Genomic DNA, 23339 nt, shown 5'->3' on the forward strand with positions numbered 1-23339 from the left:
ATGAAATGTTGTGAATTCTTTGAATAATTCACATATCCTATAGAGAAAATTGTACATACATGTAATAGTTATCAAAAAAGTTCACTATTTCTGTTATATTTTAAAATAAAAATATATTAAATATTTGTGTGGGTTTTTTTTCCTGGCATTCCTCCACTTCTTACTACAGTGTCTTTTTTTTTTTTTTCTAAATCCAATTATTTAATTATTTAATTTAAATCACAGAGAGAAAATTGGCTTCAAGTAGGAAATTCCTATGGGATGTCTTTTTTCTGTAAAACAGAGGAGAAACTTGAACAGACACAATAGCTTTAGTTGTAGAAGCATAAGGATCAGTAAATCCCCATTGTGTTGTTGATTAAAATGATAGTTGGGAAAGGCAAATAGTAGCAACATCTCTAGAATGCCATAGTAAAAACAATATTTCACACTAAAGGGGCTTCCTGTTATTCATAACTTGAGATTTCTTAAACAAACCTGTGTTTAATGTTTGGCTTTGGCTTTGCCACTTTCTAACTTTGTAACCTTGGATAATCTCTCAGCCTCAGAGGCCCCATGGGTAAATCTGGGTTTTTTATACCTTTCTCCGGGCCTTGTTAAATACACAAACTATAAAGTGACAATAACTGGTAGAGTTTTTATTGTTTCTAGGATGTTGATGACAAGGATGGTGATTTTTAAGCGAGTCACCATACCAGGCTCTAAGCTAAGATCATTGGATGCAATGGTGAGTAAGACAGTTCTGAGGGCTCAGAACCTCATATTCTATGTTTCTATTGCACACAAGTTTTCCATAATTTTGAAAAATACTATGATGTAAACCGACTAAGACTGAATTGTCTTCATCTGGTCTGAAGATTTTACTCTCTCTTTATATCAGACGGAGCAGAATAACATCCTTTGCCTTGAAATCAATACTTAGATAAGTAAGCTTGGAGTACATCCAAAGAGAAGTTTTATCCTTCATTCAATTATCAAGTGTATCATATGTTCAATACTCTGTTTAAAAGCTAGTGATCATAAATAAACTTTTTTGTTTTTAAAGAACACACCTCTTCATTTTTTTTTTTTTTTTTGCGGTACGCGGGCCTCTCACTTTTGTGGCCTCTCCCGCTGCAGAGCACAGGCTCTGGACGCGCAGGCTCGGCGGCCACGGCTCACGGGCCTAGCCGCTCCACAGCATGTGGGATCTTCCCGGACCGGGGCACGAACCCATGTCCGCTGCATCGGCAGGCGGACTCTCAACCACTGTGCCATTAGGGAAGCCCCACACCTCTTCATTATTTCTTGAGGTACAAACATTCAGTTTGGATGATAAGAATGAGCTAGCTCTACCATTTACTCCAATGAATTCTAATGGAGGAAGAGGCTAAATAGGATGTAGACTCTTTTGGTCTATTAATACTCAATTTATCAAAATTACAGCCTGGTATTTCTGGAGCAGCACTGCCCCAACAAGGCCAGATGTGATAACTGTTGAAGATGAAGATGGAAAATATGGACAATTCAATATGTATATACAGTCTACTCTGCTGTCTTCCGATGGTCTCTAAAATTCTGTACTGGGTCAGAGCTGGGAGTGATACTATGGTGCTGGACCACCTTTGCTCCACTGCTCCTCGAATTCTGCTTTGCTATTTTGAAGGGAGAATAGGTTCAGATAGTCTGCAAGCTGGTGCGGGCCATTCCCTTGGCAGCTTACGGGGCTAACCAGTACTTATATATTTTGGTCTTGGGCCTCTCAAAGTTCACCACAGACACAAGTACCCTCACAGTGCCAAGCCCATTTACAGTGTGAAATAAAATTTATATTTTATGGTGACAAGAAAATTATAAATATAAAATTTCTTCTCTGCCCTTTGGCCTCCCTTCACCCTCCACTGTGCATCCTGTATCTGTATTATGAATTGACCAAACCTCCCCCATGGTCACGAATACTTGCTCAATCAAAGAGAGAAACATTCTTCTAGCACCAACAAGACAACTCCTTAAAAGATAACATTCCTTCTTGATCTTATAAAGGGTCACATGACCCACCAAGAGGCCACTTAGATCTGGATTATGTAAACTGTCAATACATCATTTGATGTTCAGCCCTCCGTCTCAAAAAACTTATGTAACTGTGCCTTGATTTCTAACTGCCAGAATAGTTCTCAGAACTTTCTGAGATGCTCTTCCCAGGTTATAATCCTCAATTTTGGCTTGAATGAAATTTTCCAATTCTTTCTTAGATCAACTGATTAACTTTTTGTCCACAACCGTCACCTCACATCAGTGAATCGCCCCTCTGTGCGATGGGCTTTCCTGGTAACTTTAATGCATGTGGAGTGACCACAACACCAAGATTTCTGAGGAAGTGGCCAGCAACTATTTCAGGGTTTAGCTCCCATTTTTTTTTTTTTTTTTTGCGATACGCGGGCCTCTCACTGCCGTGGCCTCTCCCGTCGCGGAGCACAGGCTCTGGATGCGCAGGCTCAGTGGCCATGGCTCACGGGCCCAGCCGCTCCACGGCATGCGGGATCCTCCCGGAACGGGGCACGAACCCGCGTCCCCTGCATAAGCAGGCGGACTCCCAACCACTGCACCACCAGGGAAGCCCTAGCTCCCATTTTGACACTGTTCTTCATTCCCTCGTCCAGGTGACAGTGTCTCAGAAATCTCACTGTCGCCTCACTTGCCTTGGTCTGGATCTTCTCTAGTCTTCCTTCTTGTCTCAGCAAGTTCTCCTCTTGAAACGGCTTCTCGTTTTCAGGAGATGCATATACAGCGAGTCCTTGAGGAAGTAGTCAATTACCGCCCACAGATTCTTTTCACTGAGACCAGGTCACCGCCGGACTCCAAGTTCCTCCAATGGCTGCGTGAGGATGAGCTGCAAGTTATCTCTGGGCTGGTGTTTCGTGTCCTCTACCAGCTTGTGGACGTGGTGTTGCCGGTGCAGGCGCGGGCTTCCGGCCCTCTTGAGCTAGCAGCGCTTTCCACCGGAGCAACCCGATGACCGAGCTCCGATTGTGAGAGAGGCTGAGGTCAAGCTCCAAGCCGGGTACGCCCCTTTCAAGTTGCGCCTGCAGGCTCTCGGGACTTCCGCAGCAGCTTCTGAGCACCCGCCCGCAGCAGAGCTCCGCCCCCCAGGCCGGGCATGCGCAGCCACCATGTTGTTCTACACGGGAAGCGATACCGCACAGAGGAGTTTGATACAGTCCCTGAACTGTAACTGAGGCAGAAGGGCGTCAGAATCTTCAGCTAGGAAGGTAAGGGTGAGGTCCCCGTCCCCAGATTAAAGTAAATTGCAGTATATCTTAAGGAGAAATTGTGAAAGATAGGCAGAGGTAATCTAAAATTCCTAGGAATTTACTTGCCGTTTAACTTTGCTCAGAAGTGTTTCATCTATAGTTGCCTTTTTTTTTTAACATCTTTATTGGAGTGTAATTGCTTTACAATGGTGTGTTAGTTTCTGCTTTATAACAAAGTGAATCAGCTATACATATACATATATCCCCATATCTCCTCCCTCTTGCGTCTCCCTCCCACCCCTCTAGGTGGTCACAAAGCCCTGAGCTTATCCCTGTGCTATGTGGCTGCTTCCCGTAGCTATCCGTTTTACATTTGGTAGTGTATGTACGTCCATGCCACTCTCTCACTTCGTCCCAGCTTATCCTTCCCCCTCCCCGTGTCCTCAAGTCCGTTCTCTAGGTCTGCATCTTTATTCCTGTCCTGCCCCTAGGTTCTTCATATAATTGCTTAGTTTATACCCGTTGACTGAAAAAAAAAGCACAGCCTAAAAGTTGACAGTTGTGTTTTAGTCGACAGACATTCTTAGGACTTCAAGCCTTGGAGACAATATCTTAACTCTGAGAGACTGCTACAAACAGGAAAGGAGGAGGCCAGGATATAGAGGAGTATTTGCAACAGAATCAGGTAGTCAGAACATTAAAAGATTACTATTAATAAAAGAAAACCAGATACCTCAAGTTAAGGAAGTTAGCACTTTTCTAGGTATGGGAAGATGCAAGAGTCTGGGCTCACTGAAATCATACTTTTGATGTGCACCTCAGCTCTCTGGGGCCAGTATCCTGTGTTTTCTCATCCTGAGTTTCCTCAGGCTGCACCACCAGGGGTGACTGTAGTCTGATGACTGCTAGACGGTGGGCATTCCTTGTTTCCTTCCTGAGTTCCCTCAGGGCTCACTATCAGGGCATCTGCAATGTGATGGCTGATGGCTCTGACATCCTTTGTTTCCTGATATGACAGGCAGTAATTTAGTTCTCATACCTCATACATATTTGAGGAATTCTCAATAACTGTGATACTCACTAACATTTGTTGAACACTGATTATCTCCCAATCACTGTATTAAACAATTTCCATTATATTTCATTCTTACAACACACACTATTGGTCAAATTACCATTACAAAGAAAAAATTTTCCTCCAGCTATGTTAAGCAGAAAGGAATTTATTACAGATTATTAAATCTCTCACACAATCCTGGACAGGGTTAAGAAAAGAGAGATCTCGGAACCCTTTTCAAAGCTATGCGGCAGGACCAACTTTCTAAGGGAACTATTGTCTTGTCTATGTTCAGTAGGTATATCAGCCGTAGTCAGGAAACAGCCATGATGAGGAAGCCACTGTTACTTTGGATAGGAAAAACTTCAGTAAGCAAAAACCTCTCTAAACTATTGACTTCTATATCAACAAGCACATCTTTTTGTGTTTACAAGATACCTAGCATAAGGTTAGTTAGCATAAGGCCACTAAAGAAGAACCTCTCCTCTGTATAGAGAGGGATAGTGTGCTTATTACCTATTATTTCCTAAAAGCTGGTAATATATGTTTCTTGAGCATATTCTCTGGTTTGAGTTTTGCTGTGAGCTCCATAGTAGACAAACCATCCTTTGAGTTTGAAATCAAGTCTAAAATGGAGCAAAATATGAGTAGCATAATGAAGTTTATTATTAAATTATATAGGTAACAAATGCTGACCTCATTTTCCCATCAAAGCAAGTTAAGCATCAGTGGTAATTGATCTACATGCTTAAAATCTAAAAGAAACCTCTAATAATGATAAATTTGTTGATTCCTTTAATAGTTAACTGTGGTTGTTCAGAGACTTTTTTTTTTTTGAGAATGTAGTTCTCTTTCATGTGTTTGTGTATTACAAATAATTTAAACCATCAACATTATTTCACTCATACACATGAAACAGTACAACTTGATATCTTTTATTATTTACTATAAAAATATCCTGGGGCATCTAATGAGTTATAGTCCAAATTATGTGTTCAACGAGAGAGCCTGCTAAAATTCTTATGCAGATCTGCTCCTCATATTATATTTGTTATTTCATATTCACCAAATTTCTTTAAGTTTTCAGACATTGTATCAGACTACACATCCTTGGCAAACAACATGATGGGATATATATTACAAGGTCTTAAGTGACATCACTTCTAATATGTACAAGGATTTGAAAGAGAAACAGAGCTGCCACATTGATTAATAACTTGATGTATTTTCAAATTAATATTCTTTATTTAGTGGACATTGTTAGAAATATACTAAAGATGTTTAGGTGGGGAAACAGAGCAGAATGTTTAATATTACATAGTGTGACTGATTTCTTTTGAAAACCTCCACTAAATACATCTCTTATATAAGTCTCTCTACTCTGCCTTCCAGCCTGTGTGTCTCTGTTCACTCCTTTCCTTCAAAGCTCAGTGTTTTCTGTGTAAGTATCCCTTTCCTAGATCTTTACAATGAGGGTGCAGATTTAATTTGTGATCTTCTGTGTTCTATTGTAATTAACTCTCTGTAGTAGGCTTCAGTATGGCAGGGGTCTTCTTTTATAGCAACATTATTTTGCTTGTTAAAATTGTAAGAAAGTTCCAAGGATTTAAGCTTGGTACTTTAAAATAATGAGTTTTATAATACACAGCTTTAAAAATCTATCCATTTATGTTGCATAAGGAAAAACTGAAACAAGTAGAGTCAACTTGATACACTCCTGCCTCACATCACACACAAAAGTCAATTGTAGATTGCATAATTTAAAAGAAAATATCATGCAGTATCTTTGTGACTTTGGAGTAGATAGGATTTCTTAGACATAGCTAATGATAAGTGAAAATAATAATTTGTGCTGCATTAAAAATAATAACTTCTGGGCTTCCCTGGTGGCACAGTGGTTGAGAGTCCGCCTGCCGATGCAGGGGATGCGGTTTCGTGCCCCAGTCCAGGAAGATCCCACATGCCACGGAGCGGCTGGGCCCGTGAGCCATGGCTGCTGAGCCTGCGTGTCTGGAGCCTGTGCTCTGCCACGGAAGAAGCCACAACAGTGAGAGGCCCACGTACCGCAAAAAAATAAAATAAAAATAATAACTTCTGCCTTCACAAGACACTGAGCATAGGGTGAAAAACCAACCTACAGAAGGAAGATGATTTCACAGTACATGGATCCAAATAAAGGATTTTTATCCAAAATAAATAAAGAACTCTTACAAACTAATAGTAAAAAGACATAAATCCACTGGAAATATGGGCAAAAGGTTTCAGCAGACACTTAATAGAAGAAGAAATCCGAATGACCAATCAGTAAACATATGAAAAAGTGCCAAGTACATTGGTCATCAATTTATAGAGTAACGAAAGAGGCCAAGTAATATATTGTGTTAGAGTTCAGGTTCATGGTTATCTTTTGTTCTGTAATACCTGAAAGGGGACCAGGAGGGATTCTGGAGTGCTAGGGTAATTCCATTTCTTGATCTGGGTGCTGGTTATTCAGGTGTGCTTTATTTGTCAGCAACTCTATGATTATGACAGGTGCAATTTTCTATATGCAGTTTAAATTATAGCCAAAAGTTAAAGAAACTGGAAAGAACACAATTATTCAATAGATACACACAATAAGAAGGCTCTTCTCAGAATGTTGGAGAATTTTGTTGTGGAGATGAACTGCATCTGATGCCCAAATAGGTAGTAGTCAAGAGAAGTCAGAAATGCCCATGACAGAGTCAAATCATTTGTGCACAAAAGAGCGTAGAATATGGAGGTACAAAAACAGCTGCTACCATGTTACTCTAAATTAGAAATACCCCTCATTAAATAGAGGGATGTTTTCTCTCATATTAAAAGAATGATGCACGCCACTGCTCCCAGCTCAGTAACATTCACCATTAGTTGTCATTTTTGATTTTTTAAATGACTGAAAATGTAAAGAATAGGGGGATTGTTCCTGATGGAGCTATATGACTGACAAGTTGTCTTCTATTTATTTTGCACTAGGTAGTCATATTCAGTTCTGCTGTTGATTTAAGTTTGTGTTGTAAGCGTTGATATAATATACTCTGGAAGCTGTGTGTGCCAGAAACAGTACATTTTCTGATCTCCTAAATTAAATTGCATTTGGCTCTACTCTCACATTTACCAGAGTGGATAGATGTCCAACTAATGTGGACCCTTCCTCTTTTCCTGCTGCTCTTCTAAAAAGCAGTAAATTGTTTATGGGTACTCAGATCAGTAGAAAAACATTTATACTTAACAGAAATTTTTCTGTTGCTCTAAGAATACATACATCTTAATTACTAAATCCAGCATGCACTTTGATTTTGTTTTCTAACTTGATATTTTGGTGGCATTTAAAATATTTTCTCACCAGATGCTTACACGTTCTTTTAATTGTATTCTGAAGAATTTTTCTTTTCTGATTTTCTTAGGTCTTTATAACTTCTACATCTCATGTTTTTTTAATCCTGTTTTATTCAGTATTGGGTTTTCCCAAAGTTCCCTCCTAGATCTTCTTTTTATCTTCCTCTACATTCTCTGTCTGAAAGGTATCTATCTACCTTCATATAACTATGAAGTTATATGAAGGTGGATAGATTTTTAACTAATAACTAATAAATTTTTAACTAATAATTATATTTTTGTATCTTCAATTTTTGTATCTTCTTCTGACACTTTATCTTAGTTCCTAATCCAGGATTAACTATTGCCTGGTAATCATTATTACCTGTGGTACCTTACTCTTCTGTAGGCCCTTTAATCAAGATGAATAAAATCAATTTTACTGTTATACCAAAAGTTTTCCTTGTTCTGAAATACCTATATAAAATTAACTTTTTCTTATAATTTATGACTAAAACAGATTCTAGACCCAAATCTCTTTAATATGTCTATCCTCTTCCATCCCAATCAATTTAACCTGATTGAAGTTTCCTTCACTTTTTTGCATAACTCACTGCAATAATTTTTTTTAACTGGTTACCAGACTCATCTCTTTGCCTTCTAATATACCAGGCCTGAAACTTATCTTTCAAAAGTACATAACCATCACATTATTTGCTTTATTAATTTAATCAGAGGTTCCGCATGGTATAGCAGGTGAAGTATAAACTCCCATGTGAAAACACTCCTTTCAGCCTCATCTTATACTACTTCCCACCGGATGCTGTGCTTTACTCAGGGAGGATTGTTTGCCATCACTTCATGTCTCCTTGTCTTATCCCATATTCATTTTTCTTGCCTGGAATCTTTTCCTCCATACACACTTTGAAAATTTCTCCTCTATCTCCTGTATTCAGGCACTTATCACTTGCTCTGTGTTCTCCCTGATAGGTTTAAGTGTACAAAAGGTGCAAGGTATACAAAAGGACAGACTCTCTGTCCTCGTGGAGATGGCATTCCACCCAGAATTGGAGCCAGACAATAAACAAGTGAACGAATAAATAAGTAAGAAAATCACATGTTAATATACATGCTTGGAAATAAACAAAAAAGGTTTAGGCACCCTAACATAACTAGTTGAAGAAGGAATTTTAAAGAATAAGTCTTATGTTTGAGCATAGAACTTTAGCTGGGGCTTTGTACCAGTCAGTAATGGCGTTTAAATATAGTTTTTTTTCTTATTCAAGAATTCTAGAAGTAGGCTGTTGCTACCATGACTTAGTTATCCTTAGCTTCTTAGCTTTCTCCTTTAAGCTTGTTGCCTCATGGTCACCCGACACCTCTCCATTCATCCTACCTCTGTACAAAGCAGAAAGAGGTAAGGAGTAGTTACATCTGTTGTTTATTTTGGGGGAAGCAATGTGTTTCCCAGAAAAGTGTACAACAAATTTTTGCTTACATTTTATTGCCAACAACTGGGAAATATGTATGCACTAATAGTAAAGGAGTTTAAGAAACTGTAGACTGTTACTGTTATACTTAGCTTGAAATAAACATGATCTCTTCCTCTATACAAAATATTAAGCAAAAAGATAGGAAACGGGCATGCTGAGTAGGCAACTATTAGTGAATGCCGCAGACCTTAAGGTTGAGAAATAGTTGGTCATGTCAGGCATCCCAGGCACAGGGAAACTCCAGTGGGAAAGCCTTTTGTGTATTTGTATCTGAGGAATAAAAGTAGGTTACTGAAGCCTGATAGGAGTGAGAAAGATGGGGTATGGTAGATGATGGATTCAGACATACAAAGTCTAAGATTATAACATCTATCTCCTGCATGGGATCCTCAGTTACTCAAGTTGAGGACCTACTTTTTATGCATTTCTTTATTCTAAGCACCTTGCAGAGTTCTAGACTAATAGTAAGTTTTTTTTTTCATGAATGAATTTAGGGTAAAGCTCTATATAAATATACTGAAGAGCTCAGTGATTTCCTTTTTTATAAATAGCATAAACTGTATTCACAGGAACATATGGTAATAGGTCAAAATCTTATGACTGGTAGTCTTCATTTCTAGTGTAGATTTCTCTAAGGTTAATCATATTATTTGAAAACACAAAGGCCTATTTTAATTGTCAACTGCCTCAATTTCGTAATTCCTTCTTACATATGTTGTTTTGTTTTTGCAAAAGAAGTCATAAGAAAAATATATTGGTATGTTGGTCTCAATTATCAAAATAATTTCATAAATTCTGTTTATTTTTAACTGTGGAGCTGTGATCATATTTGATATTTCACAGCTGTGAAAAATTCACAAATAATTTCGTTTAGTAGTATTTGATTAAGAAATTATAGATTCTGATTTTTTAAATTGGGTGCTGAGATTTGAGTAAATGGTCTATTTAACCAAATGTTACATTGAGTATATGATATATTAGCCCTATTTTAGGTGGTGTGCAGTTTTTATCATATGACCCGAAAAGAAATGATTGACTCTATTATTTTCTAAAGCGATATGCTAAGTTGCAACTAGTGTTACACTTCACATCAAGTAAGGCAAAGTTTTTCTTTGTAATTGTTCTTTTGAATTCTTTTTAAATACAAAGCACAAGCCCCAGTGAGGAAAATACTAGCAGTAATTTTTCTTATAGTCATAATAAAAAGCTATTTGTGGAAAAGTTGATAATATGCTACAGTTGATTTATATTCAGTTACATACTATGTGTTATAACATTCAGAAAGTTTTTTGTGATTTATTTATCTTTACAAGATCTACAAAACCACTCAATGGTTTCTATTTTCTGTTTCACTTCTTTAAGACCAAAATATTTTTTTTAAAAAGTATATATATATGGTTTTAGGTTTAATTTTTTTCCATCTAACACTAATGAAAAGTGGTAAATTTTTGTGTAATTAATAAATGTTTATAAAGCACAGTTATTTCCGAGGTTCCCATGTACCTTATACTGAATTATTTTGAAAGTTTAATTTTTGCTTGTGTTTCCCATCTGGTCTTACATTATCATTCTATGATCTATTTCCAAAATAATGCTGGGAAATGGAGTGTTGATTTCTTCTTTACTAAAATATATTTTCATTATTTTTGAAGTAATGAAAACATTTCTATTTTTGTTTCATTAGCTGGCAACACCTTTTTCCATTATTTTATTTTAGCTGGCTAAGTTTAAATTTGACTCTGTGCCTTTTAAAATTCAAAGTGAAGTAATCAGAACATTTGACTTCCATTTGCCATCAGCTGAAAGATTAGTTACTTCGACTAGAGGACAATATAATCAATAATGGCTAAATTTATGCCTAAGATGACCATCCTTGAAGATATCCTTTTCCTCCTTGGAAGCATAGTAAAGTCCATCATAAATCTGGCCAGGAAAAAGACCCTCAATTCCTTTTAACTATCTGTCACTCTCCTAAATTCCATTTTTATGGAAGGGAGGTAAAATAATAAATCACAAACCATTAGTCATGAAAGGTCAATCATATTCCTAAAATATTCTATTCTACCACTTAAGGTCTAGATAGTTTTTATACACAGCCAAGCAGACTATTTTTTGCCATTTTCATACTAATGGGGTCCCCCCCAAAATTGCATAATAAAGCTTGAAATTATGAGGATAATTTAGATTTATGTTATTTTCCTGGATTAAAAAAAGTAATTCAGCAGGCTTGTACTTCCTTTTGTTACTCAGCTATAGTTTCAATCTTCATATGTTCCCAGAGTATATAAGTCAAAGTACCTAATAAATATTAAATAATTATTCTAATGCTTAGTTCCAGGTTCAGAAGCAATGGAAGATGAAAAGCAAGGTTTTACTGTGCTTACCATCTCATTCTAGAAGCACAAAACTGCATCAACAATTGAAATTTAGAGGAAATATAACAGTAACATAGTATTACTCTCTTTTAACTAGAAGCAAGACCTGTTTAGTCTCCATAAAAAGATATAGTCAGGTAGTCTGCAAACAAAATCATGCATATTTATTTTTCTGACTATGAAACCTCCAGAATACTTCAGTAAGGCATTATTTTCCTCAGTTAGACATTGCCATTCCCTTCAGTACCATAATGTGTATCTTTATAACTTCTCCCTACCCCTTCCCATTTCAAATAAATTCAAATATGTGTTTCTGTTCATTAGTCACAGACTTGTTCTATTCTTCCAAATTAGAATACAGCATTTCCCAGTGAAATATTATTCTGGTCTTACCTCCCAGTGGTGTGTTTCAGAGGAGACATGTAAGCATCCTTCATATAAGTAAGGATGGCTTGGAGAACTATATTAAATCATCTTTTCTATAGACTGAAGATCTCTAATTTATCTAATCTTCTGTTGCTGTGTCAAATTTTCAATTATTTTGACTATCGTTAAAACCTTCCCCAAAGAGCTTTCTCTTGAATTACATTGTTCAAAAATCTGCACACTCTCCTGGCAAAATCCTGACCATTGTTCATGATGGCAGAAGAATTGCTGGATTCTTTTCCTTCATCTTGCATCACTATATCAAAATGTATTTAAATGTTATGCTTTTTAACTTACAGTTGTGTCATCTGGCATTATTGATCTGCGTCTCCTCAAAATACTCTCCTCTCTTGGCTTTCATGACACTGCATCCCGTTACTTCCATATGTGTATCCCCATCTATGACCACTCAGTTTCTTATATATACTCTTCCTCTTCTATCTGTATACTTTCTTTTCTTGGGTTCTGCCTCTGCTGTTAGTCTCTCTTTACTCTTGCTGGCTTTTCATAGCTACATTCATATCTTAAACTATCATTGATATAGCTGTGCTCTATGGGTTAAATTTCAACCTTTCTCCAGATCTGCCCATCCTACTAGACATCCCGTGTGGATGTCCCAATCTCTCTTCCAGTTTTCCCTCAGCACATCCAGGTGAATGGTGTTATCTGTCCCCAAATGTCAAAGTCTGAAATTTGGAAGCCCCTCTTTATTCAAAGTGTCACTGCCTTAGATCAGGGAGTTCACTTAGATTATTCAAATGACTTCTTTATCCTTTTCTCTGTCTTAATTTCTTACCCTCTTCTCTTATCCTTGCTGCTGACCTTTTCAGTATATCTTTAAGTATTGCCACAGTTTTTTCTATAATATGCCAATTAGATAGTACACTGTTTCTTTTGCCTGGACTATCCTTTTTCAGTCTCTGTTACTACTTTCATGTAAAATATAACAAACCAGGAAGGCTCTAGAACATCCTACCTCATGTTTCCATTAAACTTTGTATGATTGCGACTTCATTGAAGGTGAAGCGCTGGTTGTGATTTCTGTAGTATGGCTAGACCCCAGCACAGGCAGAGGCATTATCCTCCCATGGAATCCCTTGAATGCCTAGTAAAGTGCATGCAGCAGGGTAAAGATGCAATAAGTATTTTTCAAAAATCAATGAATAAATGAATGAACACAAAAAGAATACATATGTTCTTCATAGGCAGAGCCTATCATGATAAATAGCTATCAAAGACGTATCAGGTGTAGTATTAGGAACTTAAATTTTCTTAGTCATTCCAGAGATTTTCATATTGTAGGTAAGAATTAGTGCTATTTCAAATTATATGAAATATTTCAATTTAAGAATCTATTTCAAGAGTTTTCTTTTCAGTATGCGAAATGTTCAGATTTCCTATTTATGTCATCATTCCTCCTCATGTGGAATAAGCTTGGGAGATACTGAAAAAATGATGAACTAATTAGAAGACTACATGAAGAGTAAAAAGTAAGAGTAAGGGCAGTAGATTCTTCATTCATTTATTTACGCAGCAAATATTCATTGAGTATATACAACAGGTCGGGCACTGTTAGGTTGTAGATGCACAGCAGAGATAATACACCCCTCCAAGTTTCCCTACAGATTTGTCTATCAAGCTTCCTACTCAGAATTTGCACTCAGTTGTTTAATATGCAGGTCAAATTTATATGTCCAAAACCAAGGTCTTGAAAATTTTTCCCAACCCCTATTGCTATCTTAGTCTTTCTCATCTCAGTTAATGAAACGATTGTCCACACAGTTTCCCAGGTTAAATACCTGTAAGTCATTCCTTATTAATTTTTCTTCATATCTCAAATCCAATACAACAGTCAATCTATCAGCTCTATATTCAAAGTATATTCTTTTGGTTCACTTCTTTGCCACCCTAACTCACTCCTAGACTTCTACAGTAGTCTACTAACTTTTCTCCTACTTCCATTGTTGTTCACTAAATATAACCCTCATACAGCCACTAGACTAACCTTCTAGAAATTTAATTAGAACCATATCACTACCTTCCAAACCTCCTTTTTTCTAGCCCCACTTAAAACTTCCATTGGTTTCTCCTTGCATCCAAATTAAAATCAGTTTGTTAAATAGTATAAAGTGTCTATATAATATAGCCTTTGTTTACCTCCTCTCTGACTGCATTTTCTAACACTCTCCTCTCATTCACAGAGCACCAACTACAGTAGCTTTTAAAACCTCAAGGTTTCCCTTGCTGCCCCCTCTGCTCTTTCCACGAGTCCTTCCATGACTGACTTCTTTTTCTCAATCAAGTCTTAGTTAAAAATTCACCTCTGGGAGGCCTGTCTTTACTTCACTAAAATTCTAACATACTATTCACAAGTTCCTTTCTAGATCATTTCTTTAAAAATTTTTGTTCATAATACATCACAGCCAAAACCCATCTTATTTATTTTGTTTACCTGCTTGGTCTCTGTATCCAACCAACAGTATAGATAAGCACTGTGTGAGCAGAAATTCTCAGTCTTATTCATGCTGTTTTTAGTGTGCAGAACACTCTCGTGAAATTTAAATTTTGGAAAAGGTTTCCATAAATCCTAGAGAAGACACTTTGATGTTCATACTCTAAAATATATGGTATCCTTTTGATATTCTTGATTTCCGGATCTGGAGTGCCTCTCCTATTGAAAGTGCTCAGCTCATGCTGACAACAATTTTGCTTGAAAACCTCTGCTATATGCAAACAAATACACAAATATAAATGATGTATCTAACCAAATGCAACTCTACATAGACAACCGAACTAATTTTACGGAGTGACAAAATTGTTGTTTCTTTTGAAGAGTGAATATAAACTCTGTCATTTGATTCAATATTTGATTTATAGCACTCTTCAAATGTATTTTATGTAAATTTAAAAATTTTTAGAATAATTAATGGCAGTAGCGAGGAACGAATTTCTGTTTGAGCGTTTATAAAAGGTCACTTCCGAGTACATAAAAGTATTTAATAGTTTGTCTCTGTTAAGATTTGGTCCCAAGGCTGACAATTAGTTCATTTCTTTTAAAAGAATTGATTGTGCTGATAATGAGCAGTTAACTTTGTTATTTATTTGTTTGTTTGTTTTTTCTGCTTAGCATGTTTTTCCATACCTTTTCTTCTAAAAAACACTACCGCATCTCCTTTAGAGAACTTCTCTCCCACTACCTCTGGTTCTGGTCAGATTATCATTCATTGAACCTAAACCTGGGATACAGGCTTTTGGTCCAAAAGTAGGAAAAGTGTCCCATTGCTCAGAATTTTCTGAACTGTTAGTAGGTAATATTTTTCTCTTCTTTTTGGATTTCATATCATAAGGGTGTTAAGACTGGAGCTGCTGAAAGTCTAACAGAAAATCGAAGCAGCCTATTTGCAGAAGAAAAAAATTAAACCAAGAGTTGAAGAAAACCAAAGACAAGCAAAGGTAAACAAATGAGAGAGAAAGAAATTTGATTTTATTTATTTGAATTTTAGAGTCCAGGTGAGGTAAATAATCTTTTCATAATGATTAATTTGTGATGATGTTCTATTATTTTCAACCAAATGAATCCTGATTAATACAGAGATACTTAATAACTTTCCTTCAAATGAATACTGAATATACTAAATAAATCCATTTTTTAAATTACCTCTGGGAAGTTGTTACTTCTTCTACTGTATTGAAGTTGAGTATTCAAGAAATATTATATGGTGGAGATAATGGAAGATGATTCCATGTTCCAATTCAATCCTTGACTTGGAAAAAAAAAAAGGCTATCTAATGTCCTTCATAATAGGTCATTACCTGTGCCTTTTCATAATAGGTCATTACCTGTGCCTTTTCTTTTGAAAAGTGAATATAAATGCTGTCATTTAATTCAATATTTGATTTATAGCACTCTTCAAATGTATTTTATGTAAATTTTTTAAATTTTGGAGTAATTAATGGCAGTAGTGAGGAATGAATTCTATTTGAGGGTCTATAGGTTACTGCTGAGTATGTAAAAATATTTAATAGTTTGTTAAATTTGGTCCCAAAGCTGACAATTAGTTCATTTCTTTTAAAAAATTGATTGTGCTGATAATGAGGACTTATCTTAAGTTGGGCAACTTTAGGTCAGTACTGAAAATGAAATTTTCTGTGTCCTATTCCTGAGTGCTAAAAGAGATTAGAAGCTCTTCTAAAATAAGCTTCTACATAATGAGACATTAATGGGTGCCATTTAGCATATTACTGTTACAGTGAGCTTCATTACATGTGGTAGTAACTTGCATAAGTAAATGTGCCTTCTGAAGTAACTATTTTTACTAGGCAGTGATCTAAGTTTCCGAATGAACAGACTACTTTATGAAACTAATTTACTAGCATATCTTAGGTTTTCTAATATAACATGGTGTTAAGATATTTCATTTTGATAATATTCTATTTACTTAGAAAGTACTTCAGTGGGAAAATAAATTTTCAGATACTGCTTCACTAATACTGCAGGAAAAATGTGCTTCCTTTATTGTATAACATTTTATGTAATCAATATTTTTATGTATTATACAACAGGGGGAAAATCTTATCTCTTAATACTAATACTTTGATTATTATTACTATCAATCCAAATTATACTGATTGACACAAATTGTTCATAATAGCTGTATACCAACAAAATGCTTTATGCTTTGTTTTACCTAACACGAAGTTAGAGATTTTTAAAGATCTTTCGTTTGCAAACTGTCTGATTTTAATTTTCTTCAAGTCTGTACCTCCTTTTTGGATGTGACTGATATTTTCTTACTTATTTATAGGAAATGTTCTCCATTTCTATAGTTTTGTCATTTCAAGAGTATTATACAAACATTCATATAGTATGTAGCCTTTGGGGCCTGGCTTTTTTTCACCCAGAATCATTCTCTGGAGATGTATCAATAGTTGTATGTATCAATAGTTCCTTTTTTGATTATTTCTGAGTGCTGTTCTATGGTATGGAAGTACCACAGTTTGTTTAGCTATTCACCCATTGGAGAGCATCTGGGTTGTCTGTTTTCTGACAATGTGAATACAGTTGCTATAAACATTCATGTACAGGTTTTTATGTGAGCACAAATTTTTATTTTTTTTCTAGGCTAAAATTCCCAAGAGTATAATTTCTGGGCTGTATGGTAGTTGTATTTTAAGTTTTTTAAAGAAACTGGCAAACTCTTTTTCAGAATGTCTATGTCATTTTATATTCCAAGCAGCAAAGTATGATTGACACAGTTTCATTGTATCCATGCTGGCAGTCGTTATTATCATATATTAAAAATTTTAGCCATTCTAATAGATGTGTAGTGATACATCCTTGTGGTTGTAATTTCCATTTTCTTAACACCTAATGAAAGCGAATATTTTTTTCATGCACTTTTTGGCATCCGTATATCCTCTTCAGTGAAATTTCTCCTCATGTCTTCTGCCCATTTTCTAATTGACTTTTTTTTGTTTGCTTTTACTGTTGAGTTTTGAGAGTCCTTTCTACGGTCTAGATACAAGTCTTTTGTCAAATATGTGGTTTGCAAATATTTTCTCCCAATCTTTAACTCACTTTTTTTCCTAGTTTTCTTGAGGTCAAATTTTGCAATTTTTGCTGTTATGGCTAGTGCTTTTTGTGTTAAGTTAAAGAACTCTTTGTTTATAGCCCTAAATCCTGAACATATATATAACATACTATATTAATATATATGTGTATATGTATATATACACATGTATATATGTATATATAAAAACTATTTTATATATATATATATATATATATATACACACATATATATGTTCTTGGTTATTAGCTAATTCTATTTTTGGCCAAGAGAGCCAAACATATCTGGATTGCTTTATTTTCACAAGAAATTGCAAATTTCTTACGTGTGTGTATCAGAAGTTGGTGAAACAGGTCTAGCTGAAAGGGTTACCACTGGCACTGAAAGTAGGGACAGAAGAACAGCACAATAAACAGAGATGAGTTTGTGATTGGCCTTAGGGCCATAATAATGCTGAAGCAGTACAAGTACTATGAGGATGGCTACAATAAACACACACCAACCTGTGTGAGTCAATTGACTGTAGGAAAAAGGAGAGAGATAGATCCTTCAATTCCCAAAGAAATGTGGAATATTTAGATTTGTTTAATTAAATATAATACCTGCTCCTTCCTGAGTAGCACACATAATTTATCCTAGTAGAAGAGATAGGTATACAAAATATAAGTAACATTTTAGAAAGATAAACAATGATAAAACTGGCAAGGTGGTACTGTAAAAATATTGACTCAAAGGTGATGGTGATGTGGATTGCAGGAAAGAACTTCAAGCATGCCTGAAGCTTATTTCTTCTCCTCCAGTTAAATTGCCTTCATTTCCAAGTGAGTGAAGGTAAACACTCATAGAATGTGCTGGAGATTAAGCGTTTAGGAAGGTTATCCAGATGGAATGTACTGATCTGTTCTCTGCTCTGTCTGAATAGCTTCTTTTGTACAGAAAGTTTTTTAAAAGTCTTTATATTAAGGTAACTTCTTTCATTGTTTTTGTTAGTTTTCTACAATCAAGTGCTGTCATTCCTATGACAAAATTGCTATCATGAAAATAATACAGAATGACATTCTGAATAGTGACTGGATGGCAAAAGGGGATAGTACTTTAGATTGGAGTGTAAAAGAAAAGCTTCTTATAGGGGGTGTCATTGGAGCTAAAACCCAATTTAATTCATTCAGTACACAAAAAATGGAGTGGAAAATTCCAAGGAGATTAAAGCATAAGGAGAAAGAATCTAGAGTGGACAGAGAAGAAAGAAGGTCAGTATGGGTGAAGTGTAATGTAGAAAAGGGAGGAAGTAGGAGAAGAGGGAAGAATGGGACCAGATCATGAAGCAAACTTTAAACCACAATAAGAATTTTGGGTTTTAATTTGCAAGCAATGGTAAGGCTTTGGGTATTATTTGGTGGAATGATATCACTCAGGTGGCTGGGTAGAAGGAGTATTGTAGGGGCATTGTAGTAGGAATTGGAAAGGACTCTCTCAAAACTGTGCTATATCTGCTGTCTATGTGCCAGGGTTGGAAAGCTAAGTTTATTTTTTACAGACTCTTTTTTAAGTAAGGTTCTGGATATAAAGAAGGTTCTGTCAATTAAACACTTTATGTGGAAGGAGGAAGTGTTGTGGACACCAGTTCCTATGGTTACTGGATTTGGTAGATCCAACAAAGTTGTGGGATTTTTGAAAAGAGCTCTAATCCTGAGGTCCTCTGGGTTTAAAGAAAAATAGCAGGAGAGAAAATTTCTTGATCTGACACCAAATCCCTGAATCCAAGCTTCAGCTCCTGTTCCCCAGTTCGCTGGTGTCAGAGATTTCCACAAGGCAGTAATAATTTCAGACCTTGAAAAACATAGCTACACTCATGACCTCAACGATAGTAGCTCCAGTCACGGGAAGGTTTTGTACCATTTTGTGAGTGTATATGAGAGGCATAACCTGCCCCTTCTGCCTTTCCAATAATAATATGTAACCAAACAGTTCATCATATTAAATTCTTTCCTCCTTAAAATGATTACAGTAGTTTTGTTTTCTGAACTTACTCTTACCGGATTTGGGGGACAAGAGTAGAATCAGTGACACCAGCATTAGGATTCTGTTATAGGAATCTAGGCTTGTGAGCATGGCTGGATCACGATATTATTAGTGGAAATATTGACAGATGATCATATATGGGACGTATTTAGAAGGCAGGGGTTTATCATTGTGGCCAGGGTGGGAGATGCTCTGTTTATGGACCTCCAGTTGGTCATTTCCACTACAATAGCTCTTACTCTACAGGTCAAGGAACCAATGAGAATGTTTGGTCAACTGCTAAGTATACACATTCTCATTATATATTAAGGAACTAAAAAATGACCAATGCATGTGTATAATCATCAAGAACTGTGAAGAGTCTGATTTTGCCCTATTTTCAAGCTAAGATGTTAGCCTGCCACAGTTTCAGGGTTGCTGACAGAGTCTTGGGTCAGAGACAGAAGACAGTTGATTACTAACAGCAATAGCTGTTTGTATGAGTTCCTCAGGCCCTCATTCCTACAGGTTAATGTGAAGAGGGCCATCCAAAAACTGAGTTGCATTATAGCAGAAGGAAGCCTGAGCTTAGGTACGTGAATCATTTACAATAGGCAGTAAGCATGCTTCCCTTTGCTCCAGAGGGATCCAGTTTTTATTATATGGGGCAGCAAACATGCCTGTCATTTGCTCCAGAGGGAGACATCATCTTTATCTTCTAGGGTTTCACTCAAAAAAGAAATACGAACTCTATCTTCCAAAGTTGTTCACTATATAACATCTTTGAAAAGATGATTAAGGACACTGGGCAGACAGTGCCAGCACCTCATTCACAGGAGGGACAGAAATGTGAGAAATCTATGGTCTGATTTATCTTCTACCCAGAGGACTTCTATTAACATTTCTTGAAGAAGTTATGGTGGTCTTTGCCGATCTATTCTTTCAGCCTTTGAATGTTTGATAAATACTTTTTGCCCTTTTGACTTTTAAACTTACAACTCCCTATCTTCTAGCATGCCTTGTTTCTGACAAAAAATATGCTATCATTCTTATAGTTTTCTCTGAGAGAAATGTAGCTTTTTTTCCCTTTGGTTGATTTGAAGATTTGCTCTTTATAACCGTTTTTAAGCAGTTTGATTTTGATGTGCCTTGGTGTAGGTTCCTTTGTGTTTCATTTTGGAGTGTACTGAGTTCCTTGGATCTGTAGCTGTCTAGTTTTAGTCTAATTTGGAAAATTTTGGCCATGATTTCTTCAAACATTTTTCTCTCCCACCTCTTTCTCCTCCCCACTGGGGAATGCCATTATATGGATATTAGGTCACTTGAAGATATCCTGACCCTTATTGATTATCTGTTCATTTGTTTCTTTGTTTTTCCTTTGTTTTTCATTTTTGGTAATTTCTGTTGCTATGTCTTCAAGAGGCTGGTAAGAATAGGAACTATTCTCAGCCCTATGTAATACACAGGTAATGTTTCCATTAATCTTTGACCCCACCTTGGGGATTTTCCTCAAAGGCATGTGCTAAAGAGGACTCATCTGTAGACTTAAGAGCTTCCCTCTGCAGATATAAAAGCTCCTCATTCTCTCTTCTCTGATACTCTTTCTTCCTGTGGACTTTAGCCTCCTTGGTCTGTCTGGATTCCCAGCTTCATCTACTTTTCTCAGGAAGACTACGGGGCTTCACCTGGATACCTCTCCTACCATGGCCTTCAAAATACAATTGCAAGGACAATTGTAGAGTTTGTCTTGTTTCTCATCTCTCAGGGATTAATGTCATTCATTGCCTAATGTCTAATGTCACACTGATGTTTCATATATTTTGTCAAGTTTTTAGCCATTTCAGGTAGGAGAGTAGATCTATTTCTTGTTACTCCATCTTGGCTGGAGGACAAGTCTCCTGGGATCTTTCTGATCCTAACTGCTTTTGGTTAGGTTCCCATGAAGTGGAATGTGAGACACGGATTTGGGTAAAAGTGACTTTTTCATGGACTATGTATCTGGGAAAAAAATCGACTTTAAGGGAATAAATGTAGCAGTGAAATGTTGAACAAAGTTGTAGTCTTAGATGAGGCATAATCTTGGCCTGATCTACAGGGTTAGGGCTCTGGAGCATAAATCACATTGCAGTGTTTCCTCCTATTTACATATAAGTAGGCCAGCTTTGTGTCCTTTCTGTCAGTCATAATCTGCGGTCACTGCAAAGGGAGGGGAGCATGTCCTTCCAGTCACTGATTTTGTTATCACAACAAGAAAGATTCTTTAGAGAAGTGGGAAAGGATGGGAGGGGCTGTTGACTGTTAGTAGTCAAAACTAATAGCAACAGAGAAATAAATGTGCCATCAAAGTAGAGTATTTGGGGGCTTCCCTGGTGGCACAGTGGTTAAGAATCCATGTGCCAATGCAGGGGACACAGATTCGATCCCTAGTCTGGGAAGATCCCACATGCTGCGGAGCAGCTAAGTCCGTGTGCCACAACTACTGAAGCCTGCATGCGTAGAGCCCATGCTCCACAGCAAGAGAAGCCACCTCAATGCGAAGCCCGCGCACGGCAACGAAGAGTAGCCCCTGCTCGCCGCAACTAGAGAAAGCCCGTGCGCAGCAACAAAGACCCAATGCAGCCAAAAATAAATAAATAAAATAAATTAATTAATAAAAACAGAAAAACAGGGCTTCCCTGGTGGCGCAGTGGTTGAGAGCCCGCCTGCCGATGCAGGGGACACGGGTTTGTGCTCCAGTCCGGGAAGATCCCACATGCCGCGGAGCGGCTGGGCCCGTGAGCCATGGCCACTGAGCCTGTGCATCCGGAGCCTGTGCTCTGCAACGGGAGAGGCCACAACAGTGAGAGGCCCGCGTACCGCAAAACAAAACAGAACAAACAAACAAAAACACAGAAAAACAAAGTAGATATTTGGACAGGAAATCATATCATCTACTGTATACACAATAGTGTATATATATATTGTGATTGACAATACTAGACTTTACGCAGAATGTTTCCATTTATGTAAAGCTAAATATAATCATAATGGAACCTCATCTGGATTGGAGAGCATACATGACTCATTTTTCTGTAAAGGGAGAAGCTAATTAACCCAACATTCACATTAGTTATTACCTCTCGTTTGTTGCTGGTAAGGGAGGGCAATTCTGAAAAAATCTTCACTTAACCTCTATGGGGGAAACAAAGATATTTATTTTATCACAGTCCTTTAACCTGTCTGAATACTTTATATACATAAGTACATCCTTGCTCTCGGACTGCAATTCAGCATGTGGCAGGTGTTGGGAGAAACGAATGGACTCTGACTTTTCAACAAATGTGCACTAAGGTACGAGTAGAGTAGAACCCGTTTAACTTTCAATAGAGACACAAGGGTACACTCAGCAAGAATGAGGATTCAAATTTAAGGAATTAAGTAAACATCACAGGATTTCATTTAGGTAGTTAAAAGGCAATAATAGCAAAAAGACCATTGCCTCAATTTCCCGCACTGAATTGGAAGTCCAAGTGCATATAATATTTTAAAAGCATAGATTTGATATGTAAAATTTCATTTAAAACATTCTTGTTAGATAGCTAACATAGCTGTAATTGTAAATGATATTCTGAGTATACTGTTTACTTAAGTTAATCTCATAGTAATGTATCTAAGTTGTGTGTTGGAATGAATGAACTTTTACGTTTTGAATCCCATACAGGTAAGTGACTTTAAATAACTTTCATTTGTCTTTCTCTTATTCCTACAACTTCAATCACAGCTCTGAGTTCTCTTTTCAAATCAACATGAACTCTTATATATCCAATTTAGTGAATGCTAAAGCTTTCAGCTTATTTTCAGGAAAAGTAAGA

The 23339-nt window shown here is 36.7% G+C and overlaps 1 pseudogene; it reads right to left on the minus strand.

The window, feature by feature from the left end:
• Positions 1–1656: 1656 nt before the first annotated feature.
• LOC136123258 (large ribosomal subunit protein bL9m-like) overlaps positions 1657–23339 on the minus strand; it is a 37986-nt pseudogene continuing 16303 nt past the window's right edge.

The sequence above is a fragment of the Phocoena phocoena genome, chromosome 5 (genome assembly GCF_963924675.1).
Source record: "Phocoena phocoena chromosome 5, mPhoPho1.1, whole genome shotgun sequence".
In the NCBI taxonomy this organism is placed as follows: Eukaryota; Metazoa; Chordata; class Mammalia; order Artiodactyla; family Phocoenidae; genus Phocoena; species Phocoena phocoena.